This window comes from Equus asinus, chromosome 4 (genome assembly GCF_041296235.1).
Source record: "Equus asinus isolate D_3611 breed Donkey chromosome 4, EquAss-T2T_v2, whole genome shotgun sequence".
NCBI lineage: Eukaryota > Metazoa > Chordata > Mammalia > Perissodactyla > Equidae > Equus > Equus asinus.
This window is the reverse complement of record NC_091793.1, coordinates 67513459-67535026: the sequence shown is the minus strand read 5'-3', so window position 1 is coordinate 67535026 and position 21568 is coordinate 67513459. Positions and strand designations below refer to the sequence as shown.

General features: G+C 46.4%; 1 long non-coding RNA gene across 1 annotated transcript in view; it reads left to right on the top strand.

Annotated features, from left to right (window-relative positions):
• LOC123285059 (uncharacterized) overlaps positions 1-15679 on the top strand; it is a 36337-nt gene extending 20658 nt beyond the window's left edge. The window contains exons 2-3 of the long non-coding RNA XR_011503071.1: positions 10068-10234; positions 14114-15679. This is a non-coding gene — a long non-coding RNA (uncharacterized lncRNA). The remainder of the gene's footprint in view (positions 1-10067; positions 10235-14113) is intronic.
• Positions 15680-21568: the final 5889 nt, after the last annotated feature.

Below are 21568 nucleotides of genomic sequence, written 5' to 3'. Positions count from 1 at the left end.
GAGAGGCAAGAGCTTGCTCACTCTGGAGGGGGGAGTTGGGATTAGATGATTCCAATGCTCTTCGACCTCCCCTGGTGTGGAGTACGCTTAACTTATCTAAGAAATACATCACGCTGTTCCTAATGAGATATTTTAAGCATGTTACAGACAAAATAACGTCACTAGAGCAGGATTATGTCTCTTATGATCACTAGGAATGGTGGTTAACAACAATGACAGCAGCACAAGCGTTAGCTGTCCATCCCAATTGTTTGGTGATTGTTCTGTGCCGTTCTTATTTTACAGATGAGGGAACTAAGTTTCAGAGAGGTTATGTCACTTGCCCAAGGTCTCATCAGTGCGTGACCTCAAGTCTGTTGTACCCAAACCTTTGGCTCTTCTACAGCACTGAATGCCCCCGATGTTGACACAAAGGATGAGGGTGAGTAGGAACCGAGGTTGTCAGTAGTGTCAAGAGTACAGTGGCTTTAAGTAAGACATCTGTGCCCTCCACTGTTCAGCTTGCCTTTCCTCCAGGAGGGGCATGTGACTGAATAAAGGTTTTCAAATCTGTGATTGAATGTTCAAAGTGATGGTCCTGTGCTCAGCAGCATTATCCTGCCAAGCCCAGGGGTACCATGGGCTTATCTGTGTGGAACTTTCACACAGAAGCTTGAGGGTTGCGATCAGAGCTGTGAGGTAGGAAAGCTAGAGCAGTTGTGATGGGAGGCGAGACAATCCACCAGAAGTTCTCCTTCCTGGCACCTCTGGCCTCTGCAGCTTCCTTTCCCATGCCGGGCCAACACCGGAATGAGGACTACAGGTGAAACCCTCCAATGGTACCGGCCAGGGAATGGCGTCCAGTCCTGTGTCCTGGGGCATTTGCTTTGCCTTTAAGTCCATGAACACACTGGCAGCCGCATCATCTGCTACTGGATAGCCAGGCCACTTCCACTGGACGGTACATGCCAGGGGGCAGTGAGTTTCTCATCCTCACTCTGTTCTCCAGTGCTCAGAACAGAGCCTGTCACGGGGCTGGAGCACAACAAATGTTTGTCAAATGACTCATCTCCCCATATAGACCTTTTGTCATGGACTGAATGTTTGAGTCCCTCCCCAGTTCATATGTCTAAGCCCTCCCCCGCCATGTGATGGTTTTAGGAGGTGGGGCCTTTGGGAGGTGATTATGTTTAGAGGAGGTCGTGAGGGGAGGACTCTCATGATGGCATTAGTGCCCTTAGAAGAAGAGGGGGAGACACGAGCGCTTTTCCTCTCCTCCACGCTGATGCGCCAGGAAAGGCCGTGTGTGGATGTAGCCAGAGCACGGCCATCTGCTACCCAGAAAGTGGCTTCCCGCCAGACACAGAGTCTGCCGGCACCTTGATCTTCAACTTCCAGCCTCCGGAGCTGTGAGACATAAATGTTTGTTGTTTGTTACAAATACCGGTCTATGGTGTTTTCTTATAGTGGTCCGAGTGAAGACACATTTTGAATATCTGAGTGTTTCCACTCACCCAGTAAAAGACCACGGGGACTGGCCTCTGCTCCAACGTTTCTCGTGTGTGTTAGTCTTGACTACAGACACCTCAAGTGCAGCCTGCACACTTCTCCAGGACTCTCCCAGCTGCACCCCCATTTTAAGTACACCCCTCAAGCACTTGGAGAACGTGATTGCCTGGCCTAAGGGATGCGTTGGCCGTGGGCATGAATCTAGGCAGCTGGCAGAGTCAGGCTGCATGTGCAGCTCCCGCATCCCCTGCTGCCTCAATAGCTCCCCTGGAAGGAGGCTCATTTGGGTGGGGGTGGGGCGACCTTGCTCCAGGTAAATGGCAGTTCTGATCCCTTCTCCAGTCCCCTCCCATCCGGTAATTTACAGCCTGTGCAATGGGGAGAGAGGGCAGAGGAGGTAAAACCGTTGATGAATGTGCCTTACTTCCTTGAGGTGTCAGAGAATATAATAGGAAAGGCTTCATCTGCAGCTTGTGGTCTGCACCAACGTGTTAGAAGCAGCCCATAATTTCATGCAATGACCTTTCTGGCTCACAGGTGACAAGTGAGGTTGAGGGGATGTTTCGCACTTGCTTTGAAAGCTGCGAAGGGCAGGGCTTTGGAGCTGGGATGAGAGACTAGCTTAGAGTCACCTCCAAACTTCCCTCTCATTCCAAGGGGCTCAGAGCATCCTCTCTTTCTGAGTGATGTGCCCTGCTGGGACCTTGAAGGTCTGAATGACTTTCGGATCCCAAACCTGTATTGTCACCAGCTTTCATTTAGGCCAGTGATAAAGTGGCCATATAACTTATTTTCCAAACGTGGACACTTTTGAGAGTGAAACACAGTGTTAATTGCATGGGACAGCAGGTGAAACCCATGACCGTCCTGGGCAAACTGGGATGTATGGATACCCTAGCCAGTGACTTCTAACATTCAATACCGGCAATGAAGGCTTCAGGCCATCTCCTTACTTCTAGAAGAAAGAAGAAAATCTTTCCTATGGGCTCACCAAGAGACTTTGTTTTTCTAACAGATACTTATTGAAGACCTACTCTGGGGACACCATGGTAAGTAAGACAGTAGTGGTCCTTGGTGTTATGGTGTTTACAGTGTACTGTGTGTGTGTGGTGTCTGATGGATAAGTGATGACCGTGCAGTGTGTTAAATGCTTTGACAAACACTGGCATACTTGGAGTCAAAGAGGGGCAGTTCCCTGGGGATGAAGTGGGGTGGGGCGGCAAGGGCAGGCCGCCGTGCTCAGGACGATCAGGGGCCTTGAGTGTTCGCCCTGTGTTGAGGGCAATGCAGCAGCAGTATAGGGCATGGTTCCCTTCCCAGGAGACTTACACTTGGTTGGAGAGTGAGACGCACATAGGAAACAATACTGGTTGATTTGCACAGTTTAAAATTATGAGAGCCATATTGCGGTACAGCAGTCCCCCCTTATCTGTGGGGGATACGTTCTGAGACCCCCAGTGGATGCCTGAAACTGCAGAGAGTACCAGACCCTATATAGACTATGTTTTTCCAGTAAGTATATACATATGATAAAGCTTAATTTATGAATTAGGCCCAGTAAGAGATTAAAAACAACTGCTCTTGGCATATCCAAATTGCCAGCATCACTACTCTTGTGCTTTGGGGCCATTGTTAAGTAAAATAAGGGTGACAAACACAAGCACTGTGATACTGCAGCAGTCGATCTGATAACTGTGACGGCTACTGAGTGACTCACAGGCGGGTAGTGTATACAGTGTGGATACGCCGGACAAAGGGAAGATTCATCTCCTGGGTTGGATGGAACAGGATGGTGCAAGATTTCATCTCACTACCCAGAATGGTGTGCAATTGAAAACTTAAGAATGTTTATTTTGGAATTTTCAGTTTAATATTTTTGGACCGCAGTTGACTGAAACCGTGGAAAGCAAAACTGTGGGTAAGGCGGGACTATGTATGTTCTTAAGTGCCTCAGGACTTCAGGAATGGGAGATGAGGAGAGAAGAGAATTCAGGAAGGCATCAAGAGGCAAAGAAGCAAGCTTGGGAGAAAGACTTGGGTTATGATTCTGGCCATGCAGCAAGATGCCCGGCCTCTCCGACAGTGGTAATACCCGACTGTGTGCCTGCTATGTGGGTCTTAGTTTGGCCCTTTACACACATTGTTGCTAATCCTCTGAGCATCACTGCAGAGTAGACGCCATTGTCTCTATTTTATAGTCGAGGTTCAGACAGATTTAGTGACCTGTCAATTATCATACTGAGGGTCATAAGTAGGGTTTATATTTGAACCTATTTCTATGTCAGACCTCAGTTCATGCATTTTCCACTATTCCAGGGGTTCTCAAAACTGAACCGGGACAGCAACATCAGCCTCATCTGGGACCTGGTGTGAAATGCAAGTTCTTAGTCCCACCCCAGATCTCAGACCCACTGAATTAGGAACTCTGGGGGTTGGCCCAGCACTCTATGTTTCAACAAGCCCTCCGGGTGATTCTGATGACCTAAAGTTTGAGAATCATTGCACTGGACCAACAGCCTCAGTTTCTTATCTGTAAAATGGGGGTAATGATCCCACCTCCTAATGTTGTGGGAAGGACCAGATGCAAGAGCTTACGGAGAGAAGCCAGCACAGTGCCTAGCCCACTGGAGGAAGGATGGACAGTGGTGGTTTTCTTCCAGCTGTGCCTCTTGAGGACGTGGAAGTGCTGGAACTTTTGGCTAGCACAGCATCTGGAACGTAGGGAAAGGAAGGTTGAAGGAGTGAGGAAGCTATTTGCATGGGCTGAGGGAGCAGCGTTTCGGATGGCGGGGCAGCACAGCACCTCCGGTTGTTACTAGCAGGGCAAGGAGCCATCCTTCTATTGTCTTTACACTTCGTCCTCTTGTCCTGTCTGTAGGAGATTGTAATGATCATTATTATTGGTGAGACACCTGTTCAGCGTAATGAGCACGCAGTTCGCTGCAATCAGCAACGAGCAGTTCCTTGTAACCAGCTCATGAGAACACATGGCATAGAAAGCGCAGTTAAGGCCTCTCAATTCACATGTGCCATTAGCAGGAGCTCATTAAAGGCGTGAATGAAGAGAAGGTGTAAATAAAGAAGCCTGCTCTCTGTAATTACAGCTGCACGTCTCACCGCCTCCTCCCAGGGTTCAGCTGGGAAGAGCTCCTGTGTCCAGGGCTCCTGGCCCCCGCCCCCCCGCCCCCCGGCATTACTGATGCGGTTTCTGGGGTGTTTCATCTCCACTGAGCTACGGACAGGTTGGGACCCAGCTCGCAGAGAGGCTGTGATGGATGGTACTGCTTCCACGTGTGTGGGCCCCAACTGGGGGCTCCCACTGGCATTTAACACAGGCCCAGGCAGGGGAGTCGCGGTGAATCCCCGTTCCTGATGCCTCATGGAAGCAGGGAGCTCGCTCTGGTGAGTGACTTTGGAAGGTCATAGGACTTCTCTCCACTTGTGTTCCTACTGTAAAATTAAAGGTAAGTGATACCCAAGATTTAAGAAAAATGTATAGTGTATAAACATCTGTTGAGTGATTAATACCAGAGCCATACCAGGCTCTGTTCTGGGATGTTCTGTTTTGATTTTAGCACTTTTCTAACCGAGTGGTGTTACTTAGGCCAGGTCTCTACGTAGGCAGCTCAGTAACTCAGCTGCATGGTGTGATTTAAGGCGCTAAGAAAGGCATGTCTTTTATTGGAAAAAAACCTTTCAAAACAACAAAACATTATAAAAAGAGCACCAACCAAAACCCCAAACAAAACCCCATTCGTAGATGCCCCAAATCCTGCCATTCTGCACCCCACCTAAGGGTGCAGCTGTTGTCTTCTGTTCGAATTTAGGATGCAGAATCATTAAACAGTACCAGCCACCTCTATGTGTATTTCAGTTGACTCATCGGATCCATAACCCTCAGGATGGTGGACTCAGGCAGATTGGGTTGGGGGTTTGCTGAGAGGGGGCCTGAGCCCCTAGGGAACTTCTGGGGGCTGAAAGAGAGGTGGCGGCCCTGCAGACCCCCTGTGCCTGGCTAGCATTTTCCCAAGAACTGGCATGGACAGGCCTCCCAGTCCTGTGCATCAGAAGATCGGGTGGGAGGCCGGGCCGGTGACTGTGGGCTTGAGTCCCTGAAGCTCACAGACACCAGTTGCTGATAAACTGCTTCTCGAGGAGTTGCCCTTCGTTTCTTCCTTCCTGCTCCTGGCAGTTTATGGTGGAATCCTGAGACTATAGGCATAGAAATGTCTCGTGTGTCCTGAGGGGAAAGTGGGGATTTTTAAGGACTCACCTAAGAAGTGAGTTTGTTTGTGGACTCCGTGCTTCCTGCAGGCGGTCTGCCAGGGGCCGGCCTTCCCGGAGTGCGCAGCTCTGCCCTCGGGTCTCGGAGTCCCGGGCAGTGCTTCCCAACCTGTTCTTTGTTATTGCCCCCCAAAGACTTTTTTTTTGAATTTTTCTTCCCCACAGTATTTTAATACCACTTGTATACTGTATATCTGTTTATGTACTGTATGTATATTTGTGCTTTATATACAAAAAGACTAAGATTTTTTTTCACCTCCCTCCACGTCATGCCCATTGAAATGCAGACATGTAGATTGAAAAATGATGAAGATGAGGAGAAAGACGCACAGAGGGTGTTAGGAAACTCCCACAGCTAACCCTGTACAGTGCTCACTCTGTGCTGGGCGCTGTTGTAAGTTTTTTAAGTGTATGATTTAATCCTCACAGCAATGCTGTGAAGTACTTAGTAGATGGGGAAACTGAGGCAAAGAGGAGTTAAGTGTCTTCTTCACAAAGGCGTCTATAATTGGCATTCATAATCACAGAAGTCCAGGACTTGCGTTCATTCTCGTGACCACACCCAAGCTTTCCCGATAGCTGGGTGTCTGTTTTCTCTTTGATGACTTTTAGAGAAGCGGGTTCTCCAGGATCCACCTTCCTCCTCCCCCAGCGTGGACCACGCTGACTTGATGTCAGTAGGAAACTAGTGTCTGGTGAGTGCAGAGGGAGGGCAGCCTCTGTTCCCCTCCCATGGCCTGTGATGGAAGCTGTGTGCTTGGGAGGTGGAGCTCTGTGTAACTGATTGGGTTAAACTCCACCCTCCTTGTAATGTCTTCAGTTATACACTCTAAAAGGACGGCCTGAAAAACCAAGACCACCGGAGGGCCGATCAAAGCCCTCCTTGTACGTAGAATGAGCAAGAGCTATAAATGGGCAATGTAAGAGTCCGTCAGCCACCTCTCAGTCCCTTCCCCTCAAAGCTGTCGGGCCACGTGTTTTGCCACAGGCTGGCAGAGCCTGGGTGGGTGGCTAAAGCCTGCCCTGAGGATGGCTCTTCTCCTCCCTGTGGGCAAAGCAGGACCTGGCTGGAAAGTGGGTTCTCTGCCTTTGACTGTTGTCCTCAAGAAGGGCCCTTTCTGAAAGAGTCTTCTCTTCCTTGCCATTGGAGAACTGCCCCAAGATCTAAGAGGTCTGGTTGTAAAAACCATGTATTGAATCCTCTCCGCTAGACCCTGGGAGGAGAACTGCAGAGGCAGAGGGGAGAGGGAGCCAGCCCGCGCCGCCAGGCGCTTCCCGTGCAGGGGACACTCCGGACAAGTGGATGGGTGGTTCCAGCACCTTTTGATAAGCGCCATGTCAGAAACGTACACTCAGGGCTCTGTGGAGCTCAGGGTAGGGATGCTGTCCTTGGCTTGGAGGGGTGAACGGGAATGCACACACACAGACATCTGCTTGCACACACACGCACACACACATAACCCGTACACACCCCACATCCCAAAGGGTGGTGTCAGGCCCCACCCAGCCACCCTGACCCCCGTAATCATGAGCCTTAAAGTAGACTTTGCTTAAAGATAAGGACATCCATTTTACTCTAATAAAGATTCAGTAATTTGTGTTTTATAAGCCCCAAGCAAGGAGACGGGGTGGTGACTTCTCCCTGAGAGCTGAAACCAGCCTTATCATGTTAAACAATATAGGAAACAACATACTTTCCGGTCCTTGTGCTAAATAATTCTGGGCAAAAGTATACCTTCCTGATTTTGTACTTAACAGTCCTGGGACTAGACAAAATAGCTTAGCCTCTTACTCCAGGAAATACCTGTTCCCGGAAGATAAGATTGTGAACCAACCGGAAGAACAGTTTTCTCATCAATGCGTGCTTCCAGACGCTCCCTCACTGTGCCCACCAATCTACAGTTATTATATCAACAGTCTGCCCAATCCCAGTGAGTTCTCCACTTTGTAGCACTTGCCTTAAAATCACCCAGCCTAGGCGTTAAAACGTTCAAAATCCTCTTCCCCAATTTCCCGTTTTAAGAGTCCACTGAGACTGCCGAGGTGATGTTCCCGTCGTTGCCGTGGGTCTGATAAGCACAGTTCCGCTTCATGGACAGGTCCTTCCGTGACTCCTTTGGGAGTTGACAGCATCCCTGTGCTAGCTGACTCTGTTAGCTTGTCCTGTCTTGGCCCCTCTGACCTAAAGGCTGTTCTCTGGGTGGTGTTGACAGTTTTGCATTCAGATGTGATCGGGAACCCTGTGAGGCTGAGGGGAATCCCTGATCGGAGGATGGAGCCCTCCTGGCAGCGCTACCTCCCAAAGCCAGAGTGCTCGGCCCCTCCGCCAGTGGTGCTCATCCCCAGGTGCATCTCAAACCACCTGAGCAACTGAAAACACAGATGCCTGGACCCTGCTCACGGATATCCTAATTTAGTAGATGTGAGTGGGGTTGAGAATGTGTACATATGTATTAAAGACTATGGAGGGGGTTAAGATGTGCAGCCCACTGATCTAGCTAAAGACAGACAACAATTAAGAAAAGTATAGTCCAGGGGCCAGCCTGTGCAGTGGTTAAGTTTGCACGTTCCGCTTCGGTGGCCCCCGGGTTCGTCGGTTTGGATCCCAGGCATGGACCTGTGCACTGCTTGGCAAGCCATGCTATGGCCGACAGTCCACATATAAAGTAGAGGAAGGTGGGCACGGATGTTAGTTCAGGGCCAGTCTTCCTCAGCAAAAAGAGGAATATTGGTGGTAGATGTTTGCTCAGGGCCAAACTTCCTCCCCCCCCCCAAAAAAGAGTACAGTCCATATGTTCTAAAGTGATAACAAAACATACACCTTGACCCAGATATTTCACTTCTAGGCATTTATTCAAAGGAGAAAATCCCAGTTGCACATGAAATTGTACCTACAGTTTTGGGTTTGTTAAATTTTGCTTATAAAGGGAAATCCAAGACAGAAAAATTGTATATCAATGTGTATCAAAAGACCACCAAATTTACCTTTCTTTTGATCCAGACATCAGCAGATTTGCCAACAAACATTTACCTGTATCCCAATGATGGCTTCATAATGGCGACTAACTGGAAACACCTTAATTTTCACAATGAGGCTGGTTAAATAAAAATGTACTACAGCCATGGGTGACACACCACTGTCATTAAAATGATGATAAAGATGAATATTTAATGGCGGAGGAACAATCTTCATGCTGTATTAAATAAACAAAAATATAATTCAATTCAACAAGTCTCTGTTGCGTGTTTGCCGTGAGGCCCAGGCAGGGCTCTAGGCCCTGGGAATACCCTGGTGAACAGAAAAGACAACCCCCTGACTCACCACAGAGCTCACATTTCCATGTGAGAGCCCATTTTATGGTCTGTTGGAAGGTTAAAAATGTGACGAAAAGAAAGTAGATCCGTCTAAGGAAGACGGAGAATGCCAAGGGTGTGTGTGGGGTGAGTGGGGGGTTTCAGTTTTAAAAAGAGTGGTCTGGACGGGCCTCACTGAGAAGGTGACGTTTGAGTCAAGACTGAAGGGGGTGAAGGAGTGAGCCATGGGATGTCAGGAGCTGTCCCCAGCAGGGAGAACACGGTGCAGGGACCCTGCGGTGGTGTGGACCTGGCACAGGCAAGGACCAGTGAGGAGCCAGGTGTGGCTGGAGCCGGGCAGAGGGAGAGGTGACGCCATGGAGGCGAGGGCAGTGCAGGTCACAGAGATCCCTGGAGCCATCATTCGGAATTTGGATTATTGATCTTAGGGAAATGGGCTCCACTGCAGGGTTTTAAGTTGGGTGACGATATAATTACTTACATTTTCTGAAAGCTGTGTTTAGAATATTCTATAGCTGCATTGTCCAATATGGTAGCCACTAGCCGCTTGTGGCCAGTGAGGCCTGGAACTGTGGCCTGTCCAAACTGAGAGTGCTGTAAGCGTAAAATATATGCCGGGTTTTGAAGACTTAGTATGAAAAAAAATGTAAAAAACTTATTAATAATGTCTGTATTGATTACCTGTTGAAATGATAATATTTTAGATATAATGAATTAAATAAATACAGTGTTAAAACTACCTTAGCTGTTTGTTTTTCCATTTTGAATGTGGCTCCTAGAAAATTTAAAATTACACACGTGGCTCACATCCTGTTTCCACTGGGCAGCCATGCTCAACAGAGAACAACGTAGGAGGTGACCGCAACTGCGCAGATGAGAGAGGAGGGTGCATCGGACCCGGGCGATAGTGGCAGAGGTGAGAAATGGGAGGATTTTGGATGTATTTTGGATCAATAAATGATAGGGTTTGCTTTTGACAGATGGAATGGGAGAGTGAGAGAGAATGGTGCGTCAAGGACGACTCCAAGGTTTTTGACTGAGCAAACTGGGAGAGTGGCGTTGGGGAAGACCAGGGCTCAGCACCAGACAGTGAGTTTGAGATGTCCACGACATAACCACGTCGAGACGTTTCGTGAGAGTTGCAGAGGTGAGTGTGGAACCCAGGGGAGAGGTCAGGGCTGGGGCTGTAACCTGGGGAGTGAGCGTGGAGGTGCTGTGTAAAGCCAAGTCTGGAGCAGGAGCCTGAGGGAAGAGAAGAGGACAGAGGCCTGAGCTCCGGGTGCTTTGAGAGGTTGGGAGAAGAGGAGAAACTGCAGAGGAAACTGAGAACAGACCAGGGAGGTAGGAGAGACTGGAACGGCTGGTGTCCTGGAGGTGGAGCGAAGAAGGTGCTTTCAGGGGGCAGGAGAGGGAAACCGAGTCAAATGCCGTGGAAAGCGTGGTTAAGCAGAAGGCTGAGAACTGGCAGCCACATGGAGGTCATGGGAGGTCTCGACAAGAGCTCTCTGGGTGGAGGCGGTGGTGGACGCCTGATGGGCGTGCTGACTGCAGACTGACCACTGAGGAGTCTAGAGGCCGTGAGTACTGCCGTTTGTCAAGGAGTTTTAGTATAAAAAGGAGCAGAAAAATGTGAAGGTAGCATGAAGATTAGCTCATACTCTCAAACGTCAAAAATTGTCCCCCTGGGATTATGAATGCTCTTTTAAAAATATTTGTAACTCCTTAAAAAAAATTTCTTATAAAAGACACGTTAATCTTGAACAAAAAAAGGTCTAAAATCAACAGTGGAGTTTGTATGATTTCTTGATGGCTGAACCCTCCACTAGCTCAGTTCTTACACAGAGAAGGAGCTGGGCCAGAAGACTCCCCAGAAATGTTTTCAAATTTTCCTTAGAAATGGAGTTGTCTTGTCTGTTTACTGCGGTGAGACACAATATTGAATTTCTCCTTAAATTACTGGGATCCGTTTTAAACTGGCCTGTCTCTAGAACAGACCTGAACAAGTTGATCCACTGCCCGTCAACAAAGGGCTTGAAAAAGATCTTACTATTTCGTCTCTTGGTGTGAAAGTCAAGGAGAAGTTTGCTCTATCAGGGTTATTCCCGCATGACCTGTCTTGAGGAAAGTCTTTGGTGTAGCAACTGTTTTTTACTTGAAAAGTAATTATTAACAGTAAAAATAGTGACCAGTTAATATTCACTGAGTGTTCAGCAGGTGCCAGGCACAATTTAAGGACTTCACATACCCTTGGTCATATAATCAGCACGACAAACCTACGAGTCGGATATCCTTACTACATCCATCCATTTTAATGGCTAAGGCACCTGAAGCCCGGAGATCATGTAGCTAGTAGGTGATGAATCAGGGACTCTAGCCAGACTTGCCTGGTCACAGCCCAAGTTCCAGTCATCTCTCCGGACTGTGCAGAACCTGGTGGAACTCCCTCCCCTGCTTCCGGCTGTGCAGCTTGCTTCCTGTGGGCAGGCGGAGGGGCAGTGGGGGTGGGACCCCCTGCGGGCAGTCTCTTGGAAGGTTTCAACCAAGATTTTGCAATGAACAAAAATGGATCTTTTTACTGAGGGATTTTCCTACGTTCGGAACTCAAAAACTAGCCGAGAAAAGTGAGCAGTAACAGCTGTAACCCTGGCCTATTACATACAGATTTTTGGCAAAACCAAAATGTTTCTGTGGATGGTTCAAGAGCCCATGTCTCTCTACGGCAGAGGCAGCTGCATTTCAGTGATGGAGAAACGCTCTTAAAACAAATTTTTTAGAAATTATTCCTCTGGTAATTTTATTCCCCAAATAAAAGACCCTCATACCGTTGGCTTCTGTTATAATATATCCTTTGTTATTACATGGATTTGACTGTTTTACCAGCAACATCCCTATAAATTATAAAAATTTTGCACACTAAGTTCAATAAATATAACAGATACTTCCTGCAGTCTTGATCCTTCATTACAAAGGGGGATCACAGCGTCCCTCCAGGGGCTGGAGTTAATGTAAGTGCTTAGCACATTGTCTGTCCCATAATGAAGGCTCAGCAAATGTTAGCTGACATTAATAATAAATTCATATTGGATGACTGACATAATTAGCATATCAAACACTAGCCTGAGCATCACACACTGCTTCTTTAGCTGAAATTACATTCTTTGTAGGCAAATTGTGCTTCTGAGATGTTTAATAGTTTTATTCTCTTAAGTAGGTAAATATTTCTCCCATAATTTGATTTACTCTGTAAGATAAGCACAGTAAGTTGTCTTGTCCCTAGATGGAGGCATCAATTTTGTATACCTAAATTCTTGTGGATTCAACATTAGGAAAATCTGAATTGACAGAAGTATGTTGTAGATTGTAAATTTACTCAGATGTGTAAAGTATAGTTTCTTTATATTGTCTATAAATCTAGTTTTTCTCTATATTAACTTGCAAGTCCTTAAAGGTTTAAACAGTCTGACCTCATTAATATATTCAGATCTTTTAGGAAAAAACGCTTAGTCTTTTAATCCCCACATCTCTTCCCCCCACCTCCTCTCCAAGGTGGCATCTGGAACCCTGGGGTGAAAGAGGAAGTGGGACTCTTGGAAGGGCATTTGAGGTGGCTCCTTCCAAGAGGCCCTCACGATGAGTGGGCAGGGTCCTCCAACCTTGGGAGTCCCTGCCCTTCATCTAACACCCACTCTCCTTTGGCTCCCACCTGGTGGCCTCCTTTTGCCTCAATTCCCTGGCTGGGCCGGATGGGGTGGCATTCCCTGCCTTTTCCGATTGGATCTCTTTTCCTTGCAGAAAAGTGCTGGAGTCTGAAGTCTCTCAGGCCTAGACTCTGACTTATAGAACAGATTCTGAAGAAATTTAGCAAATCCCTTCTCTTTCCGGTAATGCCTGACTTTTACCCTTATTGTCTTGTTAAAGAGGTCGTGGCCTGGCCACCTTCAGCCCTGGAGCAATGAGCCACAGTCTGGGAAATGGGAGGTTGCAAATGGAAAATGAGGAGGTGGGGTCAAAATGCCTTGAATTAATATTGACAAAATATCCCTCTAACTGTGTTTTGGAAATGAGTGAAAACCTGGCCATCTAAATGGCCACATTAACTTGAGTAACTGCCATATGTAAGGAACATGCAAAAGTGGAAGGATGTGCCAGATGGTGAGTAACTGCTGTGGCGATAGACTGCTGGAGGAATTAATGGTGAATAATGATTAGAATGCTAACTGACGGTACTTCTAACACCAGGAGCTGCAGTGAACAAAGTCGGTAATAATCGGGGAAAAAAGAACAACAAGAGGGAATGTCAAAGTTTGTGTTAACTGAAGTTCCCATATGGACCCAAGATTGTGGCAGTGATTATTTCTGATACATGAGGACCATCTGCTTCCTCACACCAGCACCATTTCCCATCAGAAGGACAGGGACTCAGCCATAAATTTAAAAAACGAGTAGCTAGAACTAATGAGAAGGTGAATGTTGATCTTACAATATTAGCTTCCATTCTCCCTAATATTGAAATTGACCCCTGAACTCTAACTTCCCTATTCACCTTTGTCCACCCAGCTCTGGTACCTTCTTCCTTCTTTCCTATCCCACCCTCCCTTCTGTCCTTTTTCCTCTCTCCTTCCCTCCTCTTTCTTTTTCCTTTCTTCTGTCATTAATTACAAACCCTCTGTCTGCTCCAGCCCTACTGATCACCTTGTCTTCTGTGGGCCCGTTACAGGTAGTCGGCACTATAAAATTTAGCATTTGGCTTAATAGTGCTATGCACTGTCTTATGTAATTTAAAAAATTATTTATTGTATTTTAAAGCCATCTTCTCAATGGGACAATATATGCCTTCATGGAAAAGAATCTGGAGTCTTGCTTCTCTGTGCCTATTCTCCTGCATTAGTGAATGTTAAATAAATATTTTGTGGCTCTAACAATTATGAGGACAACAATGATAGTTATTTTAAATATCATGGTCTGAAGAGTGTTGAGGGCGGAGCTTTGACTTGTGGCTCTCGTTTTTTTGTTATGCCCTTTGTAGGTGCTTCACCGTGTCATGAAGTGGATGAAATGAGATGTGTTTGGCATTAAGCTTGGAGTTTTTGTCACCGTTGTCAGCACCACCTCGTAATCAACATTGCTACCACTAATTATTCAATCCTTCCTATGTGCCAGATATGTTATCTTATTTAATTCTCAAAATAGTCTTAATGACACAGCTATCACTTCTTCCATTTTGTAAATGAGAAAACAGGCCTCTAGAGAGCTCACTAATGTTACTTATTATAATTAATTCATCAAATATTAATAGAGCACTTATTATGTGTCAAAGGGTATTCTGAGGGTCTACAAATATTATCACATGTAATTCTCAAGACAATCTTAATAAAGTAAGGCATCATTGTCCTTATTTCACAGATGAGAAAAATGAGAATCTCAGAGAGTTTACTAACAATTAATTAGTTGAGTAATTAGCTCAAAATTTGTGCCCAATGTCTGTGCAAGATGCTGGGGATACAGTGGTGGGAAAGTCAGACCGTGCCATTGGCTATCTGGAATTCAGAGTTTAGTAGAGGAAGATGCAGCCTGGTGGCGTGTGACAAGCAGCCTGTTGCATCCAGTGGACACTGTAAAAAATGGCGGAGTTCCGTGAATGAACTCAGATCAAGGGTGATTCACTGTGTCCTGTTGCCTCCCTAAGACACTGGCGAGAGTAACCCTGCCTGGGCCCTGTGCTTTAGTGGGGCTTGCGTTTCACAGACGCAGAAAGTAAGTTTATTTGGGTAGCACACGATGTGCTCTGTCTCTTGGAACTCAGTACCAGCATACAGCGACTTCTATCCTTAAACATCCACTCTCGTGACAAACACCATTCAGGCCCCAGGGAAACAGTTCTTCACAACTCTGACCTCACGTCCTCAACATAACAGACGACTGTGTTGGAAGATAACAAAGGTTTGCGGGCTGGGCCACTGCAGACTTTGGAGATGAACCTGCTTTGGGAGACAAGGAGGATGTGAGCTGCAGAGGTACTGAGGTCGAGGAAAAGATAAGCTAATTAAGTTGACAAAGTTTTCCTTGAAGACAGACTCATTAAATTGTCAAATTCCCTCTCTCAGAACACGTGAACACAGGAGAGTCTTGCAAAATGAAGTGACATTTTCCACTAGTGCCAACATCCATTTACTTTCTTCTTTTCATGTTCCAATTAGAAGTACTCGCCAAGCAGGCCAGTGTGCACAAACATCGCACGTGAGGGCTGAGGGACACTTTACAATATTGTATGTGTGCGGGTCTGGAAAACACTGCAAAACACCAGATCTATTCTTTACATTGGCATTTAGGTAGACAGTGAATGCCAGAATCATAAATAATTTTCTTTTTAGATAACGTAAAAGATTTCATTAAATTTTCAAAAAAGATTTATTCACCTACATTTGATTTTAAAAGTTGATATTCATTAATTATGAATTTACACTGTCAATTTTATAGATAATTTTGCCTAATTTAAGAAAAAATAACTGGAAAATTTAGGAACAGTAATTTTAATTTTTATTGATACTTTTGAAGTAAATAAATTCAAATTTTGTCCATATTGAATGCAATTCTATTTTGTTTTTTAATTCTTCCTATCGTTACTGACAATAGAACACAAATTATGTATAAACTTACAATGATTTTAATGAAGTGAAGTGAAGACCGATACATTTTATGGAATAAACATAATGATTTATTAATTCATTTTTTTTATTATTCCTCATCCAAACATTACCCACTCATTGGTAGGATACCGAGGAAGGCATAATGATTGCATTCTGTTGTCTTTGCTATTTTGTGAACATTTAGTACTATAAAGCCCATAGGATTACACATAATTTTTAATTTTGTTACAGAAAAGGTGCATTTGTCAAGATAGGAGGATAGAACATATTCTATCAAGCAGTTTGTTAGCTTGATTTGTATCTTTTAAACATTGGGATGTAGGTGTTATGGACTGAGTTGTGTCCCCTCCAGATTCTGAAGTTGAAGGCCACATGTAACACGCCGGCCTCCGTTTGATCTCCTTCCTGCCCGCAAACGTCAAGAGAAGACCTGCTGAGCTGGAACTCTCCTCTGCCTCCATACAGTATATATTTTCACTTTCCTGTGGAAGAATTTTAGAAACACACAGATATCTTTTCCAAATTCACACGTATCATTAGCTGGAAATTGAGGATTCAAACAGGAGTCTGTTTATCTCCAAAACCCGTGCTTCTGCCACGAATGTGCTGCCAGCCCTTTGTTAGGCTGTCAGCTGCTTAGAGCCACAGTGCCTGTTGGAGAAGCCCCCAGCATCGGCATCCTCTGCGTTAGGAAGGACGAGGCTTAGAGAAGTCGGAAGAGGCAGGATTGGGGTAGAGGTGGGGCTTCGCGTGTTCAACCAAACAGCACTATTTGCAGAAGAGGTGGGAATCGCACATCGATTTCTTGAGGTGTTGATAAGCCCCAGGATCCCTTCGGAGGTTTGAGGCCAGAGCAGGGCTGTCCAATAGAAATAGAATGTGAGCCACATTTGTGATTTTAAATTTTCTAGTGGCTACATTAAGAAAGTAAAGAGAAGCAAGTAAAATTAATTCTAATATACTTTATTTAACCTATCGAGTAATGACTAAAAAAATTATTAATGAGGTATTTCATTTTCCATCCTTAGTCTGAGAAATCTGGTGTGTATTTTACAAGGAGAGTACCTACCTCTCCATTTGGACTAGCCACATGGTGAGCACTCGGTAGACACGTGGCGATAGTGATCCTGTTGGACAATGCAGCTCTGGATCCTCATTTGGAATTCTGTCTGAGTAGCCTCAGACATTTATGACCTTCCGGGGACCAGGATTCCATAGCTGCATGATCAGTTAGCTCTATTTTACTGCCGGCACAAAGACACGTTCACAGAACGTGCGTGGCCACCCTGAACTTACTCCTCACAGGATTTGCAGCTCCTGCAAGTTGACAGACCAAGAGTGTTGGAGCCCCACCCACGAAGGACATAAAAAGCATATCTAGAAAGGCTTGGCCCACAGATTTTTGCCAACAAACATTTCTCTATTTCCCATGATGACTATATAAGGGCACAAATCTGAAAAAACCTTAATTTTCACAATTAGGTTGGCTACTTCAAAAAGACAATGTTCTGAATGAGCACCATTAACATCCTCTTGAGTTGAAGGAAATAATGCTTGTGCAATGTCATTTCAGAACGAATTTCTTCTGGTTCTGGAGAGAGTGAACATTTTCACGGTCAAAGAAGGTGCTAGGAATTTGAATTTTGAACTTGACTGCTTAGGAAAAGAAACCAGAATTTCATCTAGGAACGTGCCAAATCCGCCTGTGCCTTTCCATGTTGCTTGTGGCCACTTCCTTTGTACACATTTAAATCTTCCCTCCCCACCCTTATGCGTTTTCTGTTGAATGATAATATTCCCTGGATCCTGATTTAGAAATAAATGTAAGTGTTAACAGCTGGCCTTTGGAGTCAGGAAGAATGAGTTTTTGCATTGACTCTGTCACTTCATAGCTGGGTGAACATGGCAAGATATTTCCTCATGACAAGGAAGTAGATAAAAAGATGTTTCCTCATATGTAAAATGGGAAATAATCACAGCTCCTATCTCCTAAGGTTTTTGTGAGGATTCAAAGAGATAATATGCATAATGCCCTCAGCGCAGGAACTGACTGCATCAAGTTAAATAAATGTTGGCTGCTATGAAAGTCTCTTGAGCATCGGCATCTAACTGGTTGATCAACTGCAGGCTGATGGCTAAATCTACTGCTTTGTTTATGGAATTGGTTGATTCCTAAGTAAAAACTTTGACGTGCTGAAAATTTGTCTCCATTTGTACGGAGGCTGGGGTTCCCACGCAGTGAACCAGCATAGAGCCCAGCACGCCTTGCCATGAATTTGTTTTACTCTCCATTTTCTTTCTCTTTTCTTTGCTTCTTGTCACTATCATCCTCTCGCTTTCTTTTTCTTGGTTCTTTTTAGCTTATGACTTAGGGATGCTGGTGCCCTCAGTGGGCATGGCTTCATCTCCTGGGTCAAGGCGCTGGAGGCAATGCTCTTAAGCTGCCCCTTTGCATGTTTATTTCCCTCCTTGTAGATGATGGTTATGTACTAGTCCTGAGATGAGAGCTGGAAACCTTCAGTCAACCCACTTGGCTCAGTGTGGGTTTTCCATAAACAGTCTCTGATGATAATTAAAGGCAGGAATGTTCCATTTATAAACGTGGTGCAGAGCTTGCCCACCCCTTCAGTCTGGGAACCAGCCTGGCCCCCAGCCTCTTGGTGAGGCTGTGCAGATGCTATGACACAGGGACACCTGTGGCAGGTGTTAGAGCAGGACAGTGGAGTGGCATCTCTGTGAGGAGACACGATGGGAAGGCTCAGCTGGACAAGCTGTCTCACTGAGACTGCAGGTGATTGGGAGGTGGGCAAATGGCACAGGCAGCAGGGCTGGGGTCCAACAGGGAGCCAAAGATCTGAGCCAAGCATGAGGATGGTACTCAAAGGCCAATAGTCAGGCTGCAGCCAGGGTCAGAAGTCAGGAAGACAGCCAGGTGTGTGGGAGCCCTAGGAGCTAGAGGTCAAGGGGAGCCAGTGGTCAGAAGTCAGGAGTGTCCGTAGACATCAATAGTTCATTAGCTGTGTGCTCAGGCAGGTGGACTTCCAGAGCTTCCTGCTGTGGAAGTTGTGATTGCAGCCTTGGATTGATTGGAGGTGGGGGGAGGTAGCATCTGAGTGTTGTGGGATCTGGGTGAGGTCAGAATGTGATATTTTGGTGGGAGAATTGGTATTAGATGTTGTTATGAACCGAATGTTTGTGTCCCCCCAAATTTGTACGTTGAAGCCCTAACCCCCGGTGGGACTGTATTTGCAGATGGGGCCTTTAGGGGAGTAATTAAGGTTAAATGAGGTCATATGGTGGGGCTCTGATGCAATAGGATTAGTGTCCTTGTAGGAAGAGAGAGACAGCGATCTTTCTCCTCTGTGTGAGTGCACAGCCAGAAGGTGGCCATCTGCCAGTCAAGAAGAGGGCTCTCGCCGGAACCTGACCATGCTGGTGCCCTTCCAGCCTGCAGAGTAATAAATTTCTGCTGGTTATGAGCCCTCCTGTCTGTGGTATCTTGTTATGGCAGTCCTAGCCCTAGCCTTAGCTCTAGACTAAGACAGATGCTAAGGTTTGATTTTGGGAGAACGTGGAGAAGGGAAAGAACGTGCACTTGAGAGGCAGGCAGTATGGGGTGGGAATCCTGGCTTTGCCATTGCCACCTGTGTGGCCTCGAGCAGTCTACTTAAGCTCTCTGAGCATCTGTTTCCACACATGTGAAATGGGGGACAGCATGTGCCTCCTTGGGGTGCTGTGAGGATTTAAGACCATGAAGAAGTCTGGAATGGCAAGAAAATTTCAGGTATGTGAGAACTTCTTAAAAAATGTTGGTTTCTTCTCTCTCAGCTATTGACGGAGCTTTTGCTGAAAAGGTGACGTGGTCCTATAAGGCTGCTCAGTATGGCAGCCACTGGTCACACGTGGCTCTTGAGCACTTGAAATGAGCTAAGTATAAAATATACACTGGATTTTGAAGCTTTTATATAAAAAAAGAATGTAAAATAAATCATAATTTCTTAAACTGATTACATGTTGAAATGATCATGTTTGAGATGTAGTGAGCGAAGTAAAATATATTAGTATGATTATTTTCACCTATTTCTTCTTACTTTTTTAAAGTGGCTACTAGAAAATTTAAAATTAGATATGTGACACATTATTTTTCTCTTAGATGGCGCTGCTTTATAGCAGAGTTCAGATGGTAAAGAGAGCAAGCTATTAACACTGAGACCTGGACCTAAGCACCTCCGAACCAGCGTCAGGATTTATGCATTTAGATCATGGGCATATGCGTGATAACTTAAACTCTCCTGAGCTGCGGCTTTTCAAATGTTGGCCAACCCCTCCCCCAAATATTAAACCAGGTGGCCAATCTTGGGCCACTCTGCGGAGGAGTGCTGGAAGTCTGGAACAATGTGAGATGTTGCCCCACTTGTGCACAGCTGGAGATGGTCAGATCCCAGCAGTGGGTCTGCTCAGCCTTGGGTGGGAGGAGGGATCCTGGAATTAGCCTGTTGCACTGTGGTGGTCGGGGAGGAACTGGAGAAGAGCAGGCAAGATATGGGAAAGTGGTCCAGCACAGGGCTGACCCTAGTATTTGCAGGGTCTGGGGCATGAGTGTAGACAGAAGCCTGTGGCCTGTTTTCCCTTCTCCCCCATCCAGGCTCCGTGCAACATCACCAGGGGCCTTGCCTGCAAGTGTGCAGACACGCAGCCCACATGTTCATGCTCCATCCGTTGCCCCGAATGGCCCAGGGGTGTGCACACCGGGGACAGCCTTGGGAAGAGCTTCTCATAGGCCCTGGGGGCAGTCTTGGGGCTCTTTGTGCTGAGAGTTCCAGGCTCTTGGGTTCCAGAATAAGCTTTGGGTGGGCACATCTCCAGGGATCCAGGGATTTCTCACCCGCTGGGGAGGAGTGAGCTGGAGGCAGCAGGCCAGAGTGGGGCAGAGGCCCCAGGGCTAAGGGGTACTGGCTCAGGATGACCCGCAGCATCAGGAGGGCTGGCCCATGGTGCCCAGAGCACGGGTGCGGGGGGCGTGTTCAGAATCCTGGCCGGATGACAGGTGGGCAGCATGAGGGACATAAGAGAAGCAAGATGGAGTTCCAGCACTAAAGAGATTTGGGACCACTAGAGGCCAAAACAAACGCTCTTGCCCAGAGAGCCCAGTTATCAGCACTGGGACGCAGGGTCTCAGAGGCGCAGAGCCGGGGGAGCTGGGGTCACCCACCGAGGCTGGTCACGGCTCTTCGAACTGGAGTTGTAGGGTCCAGCTGTTGGTGGGGCTGAGCCCGAGGGGTGGGGAAAGGGGTGAAGTGGACCTGGAGAAGGGGAGTCAGGTACAGAGGTTGGGGGCGAGGAAGGCCTGACAGCCAAAATCTTTGCCTACAAATGAGTGATGCACGTAGGAAGGGCATGAGAAAAAGAAGCTGGGATCTGTACATGCTGGATCCTTCCATTCAGGTTTTTGTTCAGATGTCTCTTCCTCAGAAAGCTGTGATCTGACCACCGTGTCTAAATTGGCCACCTCCCCTTTCTGCTTCTCTCTGTGCCCTTACTTTGCTCTGATGCTCTCTATTATTTGGTGATATATAATATCTGAATGTGGGTATACAGCCATGCTTAACGACGGGGACACATTCTGAGAAAAGTGTCATTAGGTGATTTCATTGTTGTGTGAACATATACAGTGCACTTACACAAACCTAGATGGTTTAGCACACCACACACCTAGGCTCTATGGTACTAATCTTGTGGGGCCACCACTGTCTATGCGATCCGTTGTTGACTGAAATGTTGTTATGCGGTGCATGACTGTATATGTATCTATATATAATAATAATATACATATA